The sequence below is a fragment of the Thunnus thynnus genome, chromosome 22 (assembly GCF_963924715.1).
Source record: "Thunnus thynnus chromosome 22, fThuThy2.1, whole genome shotgun sequence".
In the NCBI taxonomy this organism is placed as follows: domain Eukaryota; kingdom Metazoa; phylum Chordata; class Actinopteri; order Scombriformes; family Scombridae; genus Thunnus; species Thunnus thynnus.
In genome coordinates this window covers 17,061,543-17,076,679 of record NC_089538.1, presented here as the reverse complement: position 1 = coordinate 17,076,679, position 15,137 = coordinate 17,061,543, and positions in this window count along the sequence as shown.

The window sequence follows — 15,137 nt, the reverse complement described above, 5'->3', positions numbered from 1 at the left end:
ACTTATATACAAGCTGTACTCATTTTGTCTGTATACTGACAAAACAAAAATACTCCGCAACCAGCAGTACAAATTTATCCTGTTGCCTCTTTTTTGTTTGGCATCTATCTAGCCGAATATTGCCCTGTATCATATTTAACCCACTTCGTGTATGAAAGAATGTGACCTCACTAAGCCGACAGACACAAAGACATTGCTTCTCTGTTTTCTGACCGGCGAGAGTTTTAGGAAAACTATGTCGTGGAGGTCAGCAGTCACTGAGAGGGAGTAGAGAGAGGGTGAGAGAAGAAAAACCAAAAAGAGAAGTAGGGGAAAGAGAAAATTAGATATACTGTAAGATAAAGAATAGGAGGTCACAGAAAGAGGAAGGAAGAAAACTGACGTTATAGACTAAGAAGGAGAAGAGAGAGAGTTTGAGTGATAGAAAGAGGCAATGTATGAGGAAATCAAGAAGAAGGATAAATTTAAAAAAAAAAAAAAAGCACATGATGGTGTAATGTGGACTGGTCGGAAGTCCCCCCTTCTCTTTTCAACACCACCTTCCCCTTCTTCCACTCTTCTTTTGTTGATCCTTCTTCTCGGCACAGGATACAGTTTGTGTTTCCATCACACGCTGCACATGTTGCCCTCCCTCTTTGTGTTCATTCTGCCACTTTCACTACCCTCTGCACCCCTACTCACACGCGCACACGCGCACAAACACGCACACACACATTTCTGCTGCAGGTCTCTATTTGAGTAAGTTCCCCAAATGGTTGGTTTTCTAGCTCTGTGTCAGAAGAAAGTCTTTGCAGATCAAACAAGATATATCTGAAGAAGATTTGTGGGTGACAATATGCACAGACACAAATACAAACACCCCCAAACCACAATACACACACAGACACACACACACACACATACACACATAGACACATACACAGAAAACGGAAACAGAAAAAAATAAGACAAACAAGAAGACAATTTGCTAACTTTTATTAACGATAACTATTACAAAACTCCGCGGTGCGTTAATTTAAAAACATACGGATTAAAAGATGATGCATTTCATATATACACATGCATTTACACAAAGATATGTGCAGGCACTTGGGCAACAACTGCGGGATGTTGGCCATGCACGCTGGCAGAGAAGAAGCTGCTGCAGATGAAGCAGGACCGACGCCAGCACTTTGGCCACCATAGAAGAAGAGGAGGTTGCCAGCTAGGCTCCCTTAGATCGCCAACTGGCTGCCTTTAAAGCTCTCTATAAAGAAGCCTCCAAGACGCTTCTGGGAGAAAAAAAAATCACATAAAAGAGCCAAGAGGCGATAAAAATGAATGAATAAGACACTGTTTATGCTTTGTGTTGATGGGATACACTATGATATGTTATGTTTTTCATTGAAAACCAAAAACAGAATAATTGACACAGTCATGGCAGAAGTGACAGTCAAAGGACTAAACTATGAACGTGTTCAGCACTGATCTCTTACTCCATCTGGTGGTTATTTGTCAAACACACTCATCACAAGTAGAAACCAAAATAATGTCAAAGAAAAAAGAAAATGTGGTATGTTGTACTTCTTCAGCGTACGATCGTGTATCTGTGCACATTTACACATTTATTTATCTACTTGGTGCATACTTATTGAACACATTTTGCTGTGAATCAAGAAAAAAAATCAGGAATATACAGTGTATGAAAGCCAAAAAGCTAAATAATGTGCACACCCAGAAAATCCAGTATGCATCATAGTCAAAAATCTACCAATTAGTCTTTAACACACTGTGAGTCTCTGCTTGTTACTAATTGAAAGGCAAACTTAAAATGAACAGAAAACCTTGTCTGAATCTCAGTTATCATATTATTAAGTGAACTATAACAAGATGAGAGACTCCAATATTAAATATTTACTGTCCAAACAAAGACAAAAACAATTGGGACCAATTAATGAGATTTTGAAGAATTTTCAGCCACATATTGTTTGATTAACATTTTGTCTCAAGGACAGATCTCATACATTTATTTATCAAGCACAAAAATCTCCTGATTTCTTTAACAGACTGTTAGTCTCAATCAATTCTGCTTTAAATCAAGTGTGAGCTTGGTGTAGTCAGCAGTAGCAGCCTCAAGAGGTCATTGCTGCTCTTTCACAGAGCAACATGTAGGTGAGCTTCACTCTAGTCAGTGATGTACAGTAAGTGATGTGAAAACAGTGGAAGGTATTTATTTTGGTTTCAAAGATGTATCAAACCATGTTTTCTTATTTTTAGATTACTCATTGTTGTCTTGTGAGTAATAGTAGTGACTCTCAGCAGTCAAGGAAATAATGATTCAAGGAAAGCAGCAATAAAATGTAAAATGATTTTTAACTTTCAAAAAATGAAAAAAATCATAAGCCTGAATCACTGACAACTGCCTCTCAGCTTCATGATGTTTTGATGGTGTTTTAGAGCTGAACTTTGGTTTCTGAGGTAGGCAGAAAATATTTAATTTGGTAACGTAACTTACTGTAAGTTCCAAACTGTATCATGTACATTTTGAAAAAAGTGACGTCAACGATCCTAAAAGCAAACTATGCTTTTGTTTTTCAGCTCATAAAGCAGCCGGTACATCCTCAGACACAGACTGGATAGTTATTGAATTACGGATATGTTCAACTATTTTCTGTATGAATAAAAGAAACCTGTGAATCATATGACTGGAAACCTAATTTCCACTCATGTGACATACACGTGGGTGACAAATTAAAGGAAAAACCTTCATAAATGGGTCAAAACAATGAGTACAGATGTTTCCATTCAGGGCACGAAGGCACACTGAATGGTTTAATGAAAATTATGTTAATCATGCAGTGTGTGTTGATTTTCAAGGTTACCAGATCTTAGCTCAACTGAACATGAGATTTTGGACCGACGTGTCATTATCAAAACACCAAATCAGGGGATTTTTTGTTTGTTTTTTTTGTCAGAATTGTGTTCATCTCTCCAGTAGAGTCTCAGAAATTTGTAGAATCAATGCAAAGGAGAACTGGAGCTGTTCTGGTAACTTGTTGTGGCAATAACTTACCCTTGCTAGCTGCATGGCTCCAGGGTTAGCATTGTCAGTGTGTAGGTCCACCACTTTCATCCAGACTGAAATATCTCAACAAATATGAAATGGATTGCTTTAAAAATTGATACTGACATTGACTTTAGTGATCCCCCCAACTTTTCCTCTAAAGCCATCAGCTGGTTGATATTTGGATGTATGGAGCTAGAAATTGGATTGGTTGACATTCATGTCCCCCACAAGAATAATTGTTGCATTCAACTGTAATATCTTTGATGATCACGTGACTTTTCTTTCTTTCTTTTTTTTGTTTTATGACTAAATAGTTTGTGTTTAGTGCTAATTAGCAAGTGTTAACATGCTAGCCATGCTGCTAGCATGGCTATAGACTGTTTTTTGGGGTTTTTTGTAATTTGTCATCTCTATGTTTCTCTCCCCTCAAGAAAAGTGGAAATGACAGGTCACCACCAAAACCTGGAGGAAAAAAATCATTATTTACAGATCGTAATCTAAGGCCGTCTACAAGGACACACTTGACTGTGATAACTCACAAAATGTTCACTGTAGAAATCACATTTTTATGTTAAAAAGGACAATTTCACAAAGCCTCGGTATTTTCAGATTAATATTGACCTTCAAGTATTTCCCCCAAACAAATAACATTATCATACAAAGAGTCACATTGCACAAAGCATACAAAGATAATGATATTACATTTGAGCAAGTAGTTCAACATAATAATACATAATACAAAATAATATGCAGATGGGCTCTCATTCTTTCTCGAACCAAATAACAGCAATAACACAATATACCAAAAAACGCAATGTAATGCAAGACAAGATGTACCATTTGGGTGTTTTAATGGAATATCAAATCATGATTTTCAGGTAGCACTTTTCTCAAACAGCAGCCAAAGCTTTCAAACTGAGTGTTTCATTCCAGAGAACAAATTGTTTGATAGAGTATAACTTTATAAACCAGTGCTGCCAAAGGGCCTGCAGGAGGGAACACTTATCTTAAACTAAAAAGAACACACATAGACATACATGCAAATGCATATGTGATTTCTCCTTCTCTGTTCGTTTTAACTAATGAGCAGCAGCATGGTGATCTGCAAATAGCTCATCTAATTTCTGCTTTCACGAGGTCGAGTCAAGTTCCCACAATGATGACAACCTGATTTGATCTCTATGTGTCAGCACATGATCACCGCAAACCTTTGCAAAGTCATTTCGATGTTTAAGTTTATGTCATGTATTCTTGAGCTGATAATATCTTTGTTTACTTCTACCACTATGATTTCCTTTTCTTTCTTTGCTCAGATCGTTGTTGGCTTCACTGCCTATCAGTTATGTAACTGTGAGAAAATGTGCTTTCACTGCTGCACAGTCCAGCTGTGAGAGGACGCCACATGCAGCTGTTGTCCCTGTGTGACTGTTTGTTAAAGATAAACCAGTAAGGGTTTCATTTGAGACCATAAAACAGGTTAAAAAGTTCAGTGTTTTGAAACCTGTGGCATAATCAAAAGCTGTCTGGTCCATGTTAAGCAAACAATTTGGCCTTTCACTGTTTCTCTTTTAGTCTATTAGATTTCATCAAGATGTATTAGTGACTCATGCAATCAAAAAGCTTCTAAACCACATTAATCGCTGGTTTGTTTATATTTTAAATGGTTGGCAAAATGAAGTGCATGCAGTTGAACATTTTGAGAAGTAGTTGCAGATGCTTGTAGTGATAAGCAATCATCATATTCTTACGGTGCCATTTTGTCCATGTAATAGAGTAGAAGACACAAATTTCACAGAAAATTGCTTTTCATACTTTTTAGATGATTCTGGGTTGGGTTGCTGAACTTGCATCTCTTTTTGTTGAAACCATAACGGACAATGAATTAAAACCCTCATCCCTGAAGTATTTTGGTTTAATTTCTGTCTGTTTGTTAACTTAAATGAACTGAAACCAGTGTCAAGCTCAGTGCATGATCAACGACGCAGAAAAATGACCAGAGCTGTAAGAGTGGAGCAACTCCTTTTCATGTCAATCAAGGCATTCAGGGTGTTCTGGCCTGTTGGCAGCCAGTACATGTGTACTTATACATCTATCTGCTGGCACCAGAGGCTACATATACAGACAGTAGGAGGTTTTCACTTCTTTGTCTTGTTCATTACTCAAAATGGAAACTTCAAAATACATTGGGACATGTTCGAGCCCGATTCCAACCTGAATTATGAGAATGCACAACACAAACAAGCCACAGAACAACCTTAGCAACAAAGACTTAGGAAGGAATGGCCATTTGTGCATGCACAAACAATCTGATGTCATCATGGGGAGGAAGTAGCTGTCATTTTGCAAAAGAAGTGTTGAAAGCAGGCTGAAGCCCTGGCTTTTAACTTGCAAGGAGCATTTTTGAACACACCTCTAGTTTTGGAACTTTAACCATCTTTAACACAGACATTTAACATTATAACAGTATAAAAATAACAGAAAATCAAAAAAAGCATGTTATGTCCCCTTTAAGACCTGGTTTTAGGGTAAAGTTTAGATCTACTCATGATCAGAATTAGTTTGTATAACATGTTGTCCGATCACACTCGAAGACAGAGTGAAAAGTCAGCCAACAAAGAGAGGGGGGAGATGTGATATCGTTTACACACGGGGATAATGACGCACATTTTCAGTCAGTCTCTCCTGGAGGGCATTCATAGTGTTTCACTCAGTTGCTCACATGAAATGAAAGAAATAGTTGGGTCAAGAATGGAAACAGAGAGCTAGAGAGTAACACAGCCCCCTCTCATCCAACACTGGAAAGGTATGGGGGGAAGGGTCTATTCAACTGTCCTACAAGCATTTCTGACGGAGTATACTGGCCCCTTTAGGGTTAGGGTTGGGCATTTAGTTGTGGTGGTTTAGGTTAGAGTAATGGGCTAGGGTCCTCACAAGTATAGAGGTACAAGCATGTGTGTGTGGGTGTGTGTGTGTGTGTGTACATACATTCAAGGTAAAGCTGACATCTTGATGACCAGGTCACACTTTCTGGTTCTCCCCTATGTGGCATCCCAGCTCTACCTCCTACTTTAACCTACATTGCTCCATCTATCACGAGCCTTGGCACAGAAAGCTGAAAAGACAAACAGGTCATGTGGGTCATCTGTTGCATAACTGCACAAATGACCTCACACGCCCACAGTACACGTCAGTCATTTTGGCACTCTGTTTTGTGCATGTTCTAGAAATGAAAATACAAAATGAGGATCATGTTTTCAAAATATACTCACCGGCCACTTCATTAGGAACACCTGTGCAATCTAATGCAATCCAATACAACAGCTCTGCTATAAATTCTACATTTATGACGCTTATACATTTTCAGTTTTTGTTGACATTGTTAGAAAGGTGATAATTCTAATTCTTCTAATTCTTGTTTATTATTATTGAGGTCACAGTGGGTGGACTGGAGTGCATTAACTTGAAAGGTGTTTCTTATATTTTGCCCCCCTCGTGTATGTTATATAACAAAATATTAGGAACACCATTCAATATAATGCACCCAAGTACACATAAAGTAGAATAATCACCTTTATGACAATGTCAACAAAAACTGAAAATGTACAAACTTCGTAAATGTAGAATTTATTGCAGAGCTGTTGTATTGAATTGCATTAGATTGTGCAGATGTTCCTAATGAAGTGGGCGGTGGGATTGTTTATGGAGCCTTTGAATCACCTTTCATCCCACTGTTGAGCCCTAGATTTTCCACTGAATCATTCTGGATCTCAGTAATGTGGAGGTATTTAGTTTGACATTTTAATATAACGGAATTAAACTGGTATCACTGGGAGTCTAAGCTGGACAGTAATGCCTGTAATAGTAGCTACAGTAACTAACTTCCCTGTTGAATGTAATCAGTTGTGGTTGTTCTGAAATCATGATTTGCTGAATGAAGTTATTCATCTTCCAGGTAAAGTTTCCCACCTTAACCACCACCACCATCGTGTGAATAAGGTCAGTGTGTAGCGCTTCGAGAGTCATTTAAAATGTGACCACATGATTCTGTTTTCACATGTAGACACAATGTTCCACTGATGAAAACCGCAAACTGTCACAGCTCTGGCATACATGCATGTAGAATGTGTCTCTGTTACATCCTGAGCTCTTTCACATATAGTCTACATGTATCGCAACCATAAAAGTGCAAAAGGTATATTTAGTGCCGCAAAAGTACAAAATTACTCTTGAGGGAGGTGGCAGGGATCCAAACTAGCGACTCAAACATTTATGTAAAATTAACATGTGTAGCTACCTGGAAAGAATGTATATATATATATAAATGAGTATACACAGCAAGATGCTTTACATTGGACATAACCCATTAGTCCTTAAAAAAATTCAACACAGAGTTCAAATCCTATCAAAGACACGTCCTTCCTTATATAATCCCAGTCTCTCCAATGTGTAATGTGTTTGCCATTTTTCTCAACCACAAATCTTATGCAGGCACAGGATCCATTTTCCTCACAAGATTTACTTTTTTGCAATTACCATTCCAAACAAAACAGCCACTTTTCATACTTATTGACTTCTTTCTCCAAGGATGGCTATAAGAGGATCGGGTTCCCAACGCCTCCCAAAAGCCTTGGAGAAACAATGAAAGATGTCTTTTCAATATGCGCACAGTCGATTACAAAGAGCTGATGCATCAGGAAAAAGAGCTATGTAACTTTTCCCTGGAATAATAACAGTCTGTGTAATGTTAAACTGTATAAGACTACAGTGTGTCTTACACAGACCGATTAAACTTTTACTGATTACAGAATACTGTGGACCAACTTTGAGTCAGAGCACATTAAACCCCCACCTGGCACTCATAGCAGGGAAAAACAAACACTGTTTGACCCATGTCCAATGTGGTATGTGGTGACATACAGTACGTGTGTGTATCTTGTATGCATTCGTGAGCACACTCCACTTAATCTTGAACTTAATACAGTTTTTTAAGCATCACCTGACCCTTCATGCCAATGTCACTGCCAATGAAAAGCCAACCATTGATTTTTATCCAGCCTTTGGTCACATGCTTGTTTTCCCAGTGTTATCTTTATTGAGATAAGCAATCTGCAGGTTATGTAAAAGACAACCCCCTCACTTCCAGATATATCCATGTCAGAAAAGAAGAAAAATCATCTAATGGGGACGCTTTGAATCTTGTGTTCTGTTTCTCAACCAAAGGGCAAATATCTGCCATAGATCTGTTTCTGATGCGTTGCTTTTTGTTTGTTTGGTTTGTTTGTTTGATTGATTGTTAGTTTGTTGGGTTTTTTTGTTTGTTTTGTTTTGTTTAAACCAGTGAAGTGATGGCATTTTAGCATTTTTTGAGCTTTTTTTCATTTTTTGAAAAGTACCTCAGTCCAATGGTAGATTGTTTTACTGACTTTTTAAAGAAGACTTTACAGGTCCCATAAAATCCATTGAATTTTTAAATTAAACAAACAAAAAAAACATTTTTTTGGGCATATGTGGCATATTAAGATGCAACACCAGAGGTATCAACAAGTAACAAAAAATTTTAAGTAAATTTTTTAGCTGTAGAAAGTATGCCCATCATAAATCCCTGGACAGCAGTTATGTGTCTGCTGTTTATATAACAGTGGGAGTGTTAGAGGAATGTGTCTTGCTGACATGGACTGTCACACACTGATGGTATTTGGCGCTCATGATAAATGTACAAGCACTTGTCGTGACCTAGTACAGAGTCACAGTCAGTGCTTCACTTTTATGTAACATATGTTTTATTGTACGGATGACACCAGAGGACACTAAACATTTGCTGCTTTTCCAAGTAATTCTACCTTTATGTATTGCAATATTTGTGTTTTATTGGTTAGGTAGTCACGCTGTCAAGGCCGCAAAGCAAAGTCTGACATTTATGTTATAACCTATGTAAGTACCATTTCTGGCACATACTATATATAGACACACATTTATTATTATTTGTAAAATATTTTCACCTGTATCATGTATTTTTATCACCTCCTAAAAAATTTCATAACTAATTGCATTGCATGAAATCGTATTTACATTTTATTTTGTATCATTTTTGTTTAGATTTCAAGACTCAACAGTGGTGAATCTTAACAGAAAAAAACTGTGTGAAATTTAGTTTCTTTCCTCTTAAAAGAAGTTTTAAAAAATCATACATTAGTATGGAAACATCAGCGGTTAATCAATTTGTCGATGGAGATAAATATGTCAATATCAAGTTTGATAATTAATCTATTAAGTTGTTTAAGTAAAATCCAAAAAGGTGAGATTTTGCTTGGTTTTGTGTGTATCTGTGTTAGTTTCATATTCATTTTTTTTTTATTCATTTGCTTGTTTTCATAGTTAACATAAGGGGTTTTAACACAAACAAGATTGTATCAATTGAAATAAAAGTGAAACACATTAGTTGCATATCATACATATACATACACATATATGGCTGTGCAGAATTGACTTTCAAGATTAAGTAGTTTAATTTTTTTAAACGATGCATGAAGTGTTTAGATTAAATAATCAGATACAATATATGTGTATGTTTTGTAGAGAACATACTGCACTTTAAAGATTTTTTTTCACTCACCAAAACAATGAGCTAAAAGACACTAAAACACTCTGTTAAAGCTGAGGGTGGTGGCAGAGTTGGGTGATAATTCTTTGTGGATTCACTATAAGTGACCCCTTTCACATCACACATGTTCATTTTATCCATTGCTAATATAAAAATATTGATAAGTGCAGCTTTAATAATGTGTATAATGTCAAGAATGTCGGTTGGATATATGCCACATATTTTAAAGTCAGCAAATCTTCAAATGAATGAGATAGTGCTGTTAATGTTTGACGCCCGAAGTGAATCCTATGATGAGGCAATCTGAGAATATGACAAATGTTTGTATTTGTACTTTAAAGTCTCCTGGCATGTCTCTGGTTAAAGCAAAGCAGCAGCCTTTTAGTGTCCTTGAATGACCCCATGGAATAGAGGTTATTTTACATATGATCGCTTATCAAGACTGTGAGATAAAGAATGTTCTAATAGTCATTTGAGTGTCTTGTGAGGCCAAGATGACCATTTTAAATCTACTTTACTTATAAACATTACTTATGTGCAACGCCAACATTTCTGAAAATTTTAAACTATCAGGTAATTTTACAAGCCTCCATCCATCCATCCATTTTCCACTGCTAATCCGGGACTGGGTCATGATGGCATAAGACTGAGTAAGGAAACCCAGACATCCTTCACCCTGACAATGCCCTCCAGCTCCTCCTGGGGGATCCCAAGGCATTGGGACTCCACAACTGAGGTCCTGCACATGGCCCACTTGGATTCCATGTCCCCAATATCCCCCAGGATGCAGGAGAAATTCCTCCAGAGGTGGGAGTTGAAGACCTTACGGACAGGGGCTTCCACCAGAGATTCCCAGTCCAACCTCACTACTTGTTTAGGTCTCCCAGGTCTGTCCAGCAAAGACAATGGCCCAAGGTGTTCTCATACAGGGTTCACTTATGAACAACCTTATGCTTGAACATGGTGTTCATTATGGCCAATCCATAGCTAGCACAGAAGTCCAATAATAATGCACAACTCGGGTTCAGATCAGGCAGATCGTTCCTCCCAGTCATCCCCCTCCAGGTTTCATGAGCCTACGTGAGCATTGAAGTCCCCCAGCAGAACTATGGACTTGCCGGCATGCACTCCCTCCAGGGCCCCACCCAGAGACTCCAAGAAGGCTGGATACTCCAAACTGCTGTTTGGTGCATACACACAAACAACAGTCAGCGTCTTCCTTCCAGCAACGTGTAGCTGCAAGGAGTTGACCCTCTTGTTCTGTGGGGGGGATTCCAACACTGTCGCGCTCAGCCAAGGACTTGTGAGTACCCACACACCTGTCCAGCACCTTTTACCCTGGGCAACTCCGGAAAAGAGGAGTTTGGTTCCAAAAGCCAGTACTATGCGCAGAGGTAGGCCCAACTACATCTAGTCGGTACTGCTCCACCTCCCACACTAGCTCCAGCTCCTTCTCCACATTCCTAGAACCAGTTTACGATGCCTGGGATCAACATGCCCAGGTCTCTGCCCCTGCCTCCACCCGATTCTAGTCTTTATCCCTGTAGGTGGTGGGCCCACAGGGCAGTGAATCCATGCTTTCTTCAGGCTGTGCCCGACGGCCCCATGGGTCAAGGCCCAACCACCAGACACTCACTGGCCAGCTCCCCTCTCAGGCCTGGCTCCAGGAGGATGCCACAATCTCCCTCTTTCGGGCGAGGTTCTCACACGCCTGAAATGCTGCTTCAATTTTTTTTTAATTTTGCAAGCATTTCAAGACAAAATGCAATTCATGAGCTGCCCATATTCAATTCTGTTACAGTTCTTCATGCCATCATTGACCTCATGGATAGATTATGAATAGCTTCACCAGCTCATGTAACTGCTGACATGTCACACCATAAATCCACATCTAAGTGCAGATGAGGCCAAACAGCTCTCTAAGGTCACGATCTAACAATCATTTAACTTCCTGTGATTCTTGTGTCTCGCTAATAAAGGAGAAATGCCATGGTGGGATCCAAAACTTGTCTTTTGTCGCTACTTTAAAATGAGGTTATGCTTTGTTAGTGCTACCAAGCCCATATTTGCTGTATTCTTATTTTCGGACACATTTCACAACTTTTTTCAACCCACTTGATGCTGCTATCAGAAAACAGTTTTACTCCTTTTCATGTTTTACTTTAAACTGATGGATTTCATGCTGTTTTATGGCGATTAAGTTGAATACAAGTGGATGTTTTGGAAGTACAACAGCAGTTGCCAGCTGCATGGGGTTAACTGCAGCAGAGAATAAAATAAGAACCATACATTTAAGTATTCACCTTACTTTTTCTCCTAGTGACAATTACCAATCATGGCTGCACAAACAGCTCAGTCGATGTACTTAAAGCAGCAGACGGTTGTTTCTACTCAAGCAAGTTCATACTTTTACACCATTTGCAGCTTTAATTGCACTGCAGCCACAATCTCTCACCGCTGCCCCAGGGTCCACTAACTTTTTTAGCATCATTACACCAGCTGTTGATTACTGTTTCAGATTCTCAGCACAGTTTTCTTTTCCAGCTTGAAAAAAAGGAGTTGAACATTGTGTACGATATTGACTGAAGAACCAGACGAGGATTGTAGAACTCTCAAGACAATTAGACCAATTACTCATTTTTTCTAGAATAATCCTGATAGTCACATATGCAGCTTAAATTCAGTCCATAACGCTAAATGTTATTTGTTCGAGAAAACCATAATGAAGACTGCCAAATATCATGGTTAACAATTGTATAGAAATGTTTTCTGTGATTTGCAAAGCATTTTTAAAAGTTAAGGTAAAAGCTTGTCCACAGTTTGGTTCATTTTTAGATTTATATTGATTATTATGGCATGACAAGCAACACATTACTGTATATCACTGAGATTTTAACCCCTCATTATTCTGGTAGTTTTTAGCACTCTGTGACTCTCTCTCTCTCATACTTTATATTGGTGTTTTTACTGTTTTTATTATTATTATTAAGGATGCAGGTTATAGAAAAAGACTTATTTTACACATCAGCATGTCAGAAAGGTGCTCAATATCTTGCAAAAGATTAGATTCCATGCACAGTACTCTTGCATTAAAACATTTGTTTATTTTTTATCAAACTAACATTTTGGTGCCTGAAGACCTTTTTTCCGAGTATAAGTTCTTTGTCAAAGTCACAAGGATTAGAATAAAGATATGTGTAGGAACACAGTTCCATTTACAGAGCTTCGCTACCTTGTTGTGCTGCATATCTCAACCTTGACTTTGTACTGAGGTTCTTTGAGAAATTTATAATTTAGGTCAAGAGGTTGTGATATATAGCACAACAATTTACTTTGTTTTTATTCAGACCATCAGTGACACCAGAGACCATCTGTGCTGAGGAGGTGCTTAAGTACACACTAAAAATCACTAGCTTAAATTTTTACCCAGTTTGGGTCTATATAGCACCAACACAATATGGGGTTAATGTTACCCAGAAATCCACTCAAGATAAGGAGTTGTTTTAGTTTTAGTTTCAGTTTCAATCTACTCTACTCTTTTTAAACTTATATGTCATTGATTGTTAATAACTTGTGTATCTTTTGAATGTCATGTGCACAACATTTTGTACAAGATACAATAAATTTGTGACAGTTTTTAGCTAAAGCTTGTTGTGTTTAACATTGAGTCAAAATAACTAATTGCTACTGGGTAAAGTTAACCCAATGTTGTATTGGTGCTATATTGACCCAAACTGGTCTTATGTGATTTTAAGTAAGAGCTCATACCCTGAAGAGGGTTTGCAGGAAACAGAGTATTCATTTGATGTACTAATTCATGTCTTCAACCGTGTATAGAAATCTTCTTTTTTGCAAAACAACCATTGCACCATATGTACTGAAAATGTACCCCCCCCCCCCCCCCCCCCCCCCCCAAGAAAACCTGATTTGGTCATGATTTTGAAAATGGGGCATCTAGCTTCAATGGGTCAACAGTTTATCCACAATTTGTACATAAGGTCAATACAGAGTTATGTAGGTTTGTTATGGTGACTGGACATGTTTGCTTGTAGGACACTGGGAGAACAACACTGTATCACTCTAGAAAAGTGTCAAGGCCAGAGAAAAGGATGAGTTCGGTCTCTTCAGTGACATCCAGAATCTCAAAAATATTTGCACAACCTCAGATGTGCACAGTGCTTTATGTGGACTTTTCATCAGTACTTAAAAAGCAAGCATGAAGATAACCAAACTAAAAGTAAAGATAAGGAAACCTGCAAAAGAGTGAAAGAGGAACATGGAGTTTGGGAATAGTTTTGTGGTCTGTCTTGCCATATTTAAACTACTGTACCATGTCAGGGTGAACTCGAAATCTGCTCCTCTGAAGGTCGGATAACTAAAACACTGTAGTTTCTAATGCTCTGTTATCTGACAATAGAGTACAATAGACTTCATTATCTTCTTTTTAAGACCACACATTTCAAGCAATAAGCACAAAGTGCATAAACTGCACAAAGGAGTAAAATTATAAATGAGAAATCTGAATCAACAAATAAAATACAAACTATGGCCAAAAGTATAGTATGGCCCTTTTGGTCCAATTAAGGGAAATCTAAAAATGATACAGCATGATTGTGATTGTACCTTATTTACCAAAACACTCAGCTACACATGAATTCAAAGAAAACAAACACCCATACAAACTCAAGATAATCAGAACTACAATAAATACAAATAATCGGTTGTGCTGATTTCAGACAACGTCATGCACAAAGCCAGGTCCATTAAGAGTTTGAGTTTGACACTGCAAGGCTGTTTACACATTAATCTGCTGAATGGGAGAAAGCTACTCTGAGCTCACATTAAATCTGAGTTTAAGGTGTGTACCTACGAGCATGATTTGTGACATCACAACTAGTTTGGAAGCCAGCGGTAGTTCAGTATGCAACAAGTGTGATGTGGAAACATGAAGCCGCCAGTGCACATACACTGAGAACGGACTGAAGCAGGAGACGTCTTGTGTCCAAAAGTTAAACTTTTGAAATGAACGATATTTACATATTCATAGATTCTGGATTTTTCAATGAGGGAGAATCATTTTTAATCATTTTTTTTAATTTAATTTGAACTTTTTTGTGGAAAAATCATATTAGTCACAAATTACTGTTCAAAGCAGAGAATATTTTTACATATCTTTAAAACACGTCTGGAGGAGATCTGCAAGGAAGCAATCTAAAAGAAATAATGTAAAGACACACAAAAAAGACACACAAAAAATGGAGTGAGGTGGGGAAAATGTTTACATTTATGAAACCGGTTAAAGCTGAACTAGAGTTCAACTATTAAGGCAGTTAAGGCATAAAGGCTTAAAATACCATCTTCATCAGGTGTTGAAGATCTGGATTTGACCAGAAGGTATAACTGTGTGTTTAAAAAGTGAGTGATGGGGCATGCACAATGACAACTGAAGTTCTCCTCCTTGAGGTATCCTGAATGTGACTTCTGCAGCTA